This window comes from Phaethon lepturus, unplaced genomic scaffold (assembly GCF_000687285.1).
Source record: "Phaethon lepturus isolate BGI_N335 unplaced genomic scaffold, ASM68728v1 scaffold13974, whole genome shotgun sequence".
Classification (NCBI taxonomy): Eukaryota; Metazoa; Chordata; class Aves; order Phaethontiformes; family Phaethontidae; genus Phaethon; species Phaethon lepturus.
The window spans coordinates 411-4,059 of NW_010532711.1; positions in this window are offsets into that span (position 1 = coordinate 411).

The following is a 3,649-nucleotide window of genomic DNA, read 5'->3' on the forward strand; positions in this document are numbered from 1 at the left end:
CTCGGTAACTCCTACAGCAAACCCGAAACAGCCGGCGGGGAGACCGTTTACACGTCAGAATGACGACTTGAAATCACCCAGTTAAAACCAATCCATTCTATCCCTACACAAGTGGTTCCGACGCTTAATTATCCTCACTTATCCCCAGATTTTAGCCATGGGAGCTCGCTAGGCCCCTGCCCGCCCGGCCAAGGAAACCTTCATTCGCTTGGATTTAAGTCTGGCGCCGCGTCACAAGTCCTCACTGCAACACCCGCCTACTTATAGGGCAATCTGCCTGCTAGGATAATAACAAAAGCCCTCCCCTTATTCCGCAGAGACGAAATTCCCTGCTTCACTCGGGTTTCTTTCCAAAAATAGTTTTGTGCTTTAATGCCAGGTGTAGAAAAACTGTTAATACAAAGCGTTCCTCTACAAAACTGGGGCTGCGGCCTTGCCGCGGGCTCGAGCGCCCGCTCTGCGTGGTGCAAGCCCACCGGCCCTCCCGCTTTCAAGGGCTATCAGCTAAAGGCCCATCTTGGGAAGCGCGCACTCAAGCATCGCTGTGATTTCTATTGCGAGACAGTCTATGGGGAGATGCTAAATTTGCTCCTACCAGCTAATTAATTTGAAAAGTACTTAGTCTTGCTTGCGCCGGGGTTTAGCCGATACCTTAAGCCTCCAGCTTCGTATCCCTACATCCCTTCCTCGCTGGCACTTTGGCAGCTGGGCGGTCAGCCGGATCCAGCTGCAGGCTGATGTTTTTTGGGGACGGCCTTGTGCCCGCTGACCCCAGGGACCTCCCGGCCCCACTGCGGAAACATGTGCTGGTGCCAGCCCAGGGTGAGGGCTGGGAGCCCAGGGTGGAGGCAGAATAACACCACCCATTGAACGGACGCCAAGATTGGGGTAGTTACCACGTTTTGCTAGGCGCAAAGATGGTGCATAGACGACGCAGGATGCGGCCGCATCTCATCAGAACCACAAATAAACATGCGTGACTCCCCTCCCTGGACCTGCTGGCCATGCTGGTTTGGATGCGGCCCAGGACGGGGTTGGCCTTCTGGGCTGAAAGTTGGCCCACGACCAGCTTTTCATCCCCCAGCACCCCCAAGTCCTTCTTGGCGGGGCTGCTCTCCATCCCTTCACCCCCCAGCCTGGGCTCATATGGGGGGTTGCCCCAAGCCAGGGGCAGGGCCCTGCACTTGGCCTTGTTGAACCTCGTGGCCCCCCCCCCCCCCGCTCCTGGAGCCTGTCCAGGTCCCTCTGGATGGCATCCTGTCCCTCAGGCCTGTCAACTGCACCCCTCAGCTGAGGCCATGAGAAGGATGGAGCGGAGGGAAGGAGTAGAAAACCAAGACGCAGGTGAGAGGACAGCACTGCTCTGGCCATGACCAAGGTTGAAGCTGAAGGCTGCGGTATTTAAAGGTGCTGTTAGAGGGCAGTCCCAAGGGAAGCTTTTGACGCGCTTCCTGTCTTAGATAGCCCCAATGATCGTGTTCACAGGCTAGTTTTTGGTCCTGTTTTCTTGCAAGTCTATTTTACCAGTTGCCTCCAAAATAACGAGGCTTATCTTCTTCTTGCCTTTCTCCCAAGCCTTTGCGAGGTAGAGGACTCACCTCTGTGCTCAGGCGCAGCCCATTCCCAGTGTAGAGTTGCTGGGGGTGGGTAGGGAGGAACAAGGACGTAATAAAGTGCCCAGGGGGGGCCTAGTAAGTTAATCAAGCACAGAGAATCTCCCTATTATGGACTTTTACTGATATAGCCCACAGCACTAGCTGCTTGTAGAACAACAAAAATCTCTCTCCTGACCCCAAATAATCCAGAGAAATTCAGCCTTGGGCATGGGGACAGCCCAAAAGAGCCCCAAGTCCTAATATTTTGTTTCTGGGGTTGCAAAGAATTTCTCCATCAGAGGCAAAACAGAGCCAGCTCTGGTAGCCTGTTAGTGGCTCCCCGCAGACAGGGGGGGGGGGGGTGGCTCCTGGCAGCAAGGAGGGGAGGAGGAACCCAGCCTGTATCCTGCTGCCGACCAGGGCAAGGCCCCGACGCACGGCCTGAGACCATGTAGATACATAAAGAATGATCCCATTTTCTCAATTACTCTGTTATCTTTCTTCAGGCGACAGTGCTTTGGGCACGGTCTCCCAGCCAGCCTGGGTCCTGCTTGAAGAGGAGGGCTGATACTGATGCAGGCAGTGATTCAGCGCTGCTCAGCTTGGAATAATCGCAGAGAGCACGGAAGGACGACATCCATCTACGTCAATTAAAGCTCTTTGGGGACTTTGCTTCAGCGGAGGATCACGCGCGCTGGGGACTTGCCTCTCCACAGTCCCACCTTCTGTGCCACGTGCCCCGCTCCGCAGGACGTGCTCAGCGCGCGCGGTCCTTCGCCTAACGCGGAGGTGAATGCGGGAAACGGCGATGCGCTCCTTGGCAAAGCATCCTCCGGCTTAAGGGACGGACACCCCCGTCATCTCCACCAGACCCGACGCGTTGCGCAGAAGCCGCAGCACGTGTCTGATGCTAACGTCAGCCAAGAAAAAACACCCAGCTGAAACAAGATCTCACACTTCTTCACTTCACCAGAGTACAGCCTGCTTTTTTGCTGCTGATCCAGCTTCGTGTTTCCACCTCAGAGGTACAAAAATGGGCCACAAGTGAGAGGGAGGTGTCTGGTGGAAAAATAGCGGTCGGCTGGTGCGGAACAGCTCCCACAGTTTCAGCTCTGAACGGCCCACGACGGAACGGAACGCCCGCAGCAGGAACGGACGATCCTGCCCTGTCCCCACCGAGGCTGAGCTGGAACGCCGTGTTTCAAAGCCCTGCTCTTTGGCTCAGGCTCCAGCCAGAGCTCTGTGCCAGCGGGAGCTGAGGAAGGTGCTGGAAGAGGAAAGCAAAGAGAAGTGGAGGGGAAAAATCTGATGCAGGGCAGAGTGGTTGTGATTTTCAGGACCGCCTAAGGGACTTGGATGACAAAGTCCTATTTAATTGGGCGTTATAATTTTCTAGGCATCTTTGAAAACCTCTGCCAAGACTTAGAAACCATTAATTTTCATGTCCAGCTTTGGAGAGCTGCTTGTGCTATCCCAACACAGAGTACAAATCTTCACCTTAATGAAGAAAACCTCTTTTCTGCTCAAAGTATTGACTTTTTGTGACGAGGACATCTCTATTTCTGAGCTTCCCTTGTGTCCTCAATTACATTCTCTCTATACTTTGATACTAGCTCTAATATTGTTCCATTTTTTATTGATATCTGCAGGACCTAGATTAAATTGCATTCCGGTACACAGCCTGCTAACAGACCTCCAGCCTTATTTCCGCCGCTTAACGTACCCTCTGCTGTGCCTGGGAGTTAAAACCCCCCATTAGCACAGCTTTGCCCTTTTGCCTGCTTTTTCACTTGGGCAGTGATTTTACACTCCAGTTCTTTTTGGATGAACAGCCTATAAAATTCACATAACCAGTTTTCTTGCCGAAATACTTCTGGTATCGGGCTGCAAGCACTCCACCATTATTCTCTGAACAGCCTCTGTCTCTCAAACCTGAGTTTCTCAAGGGATGTTACTCCTGGACGTAAAAAACAGGGGCCAGGTTACTCAGCCCTTCTGACATAGTACCTGATAGCAGGACCCTGAGGTCCTCCCTGTCACCTGCCAAAGCGGTT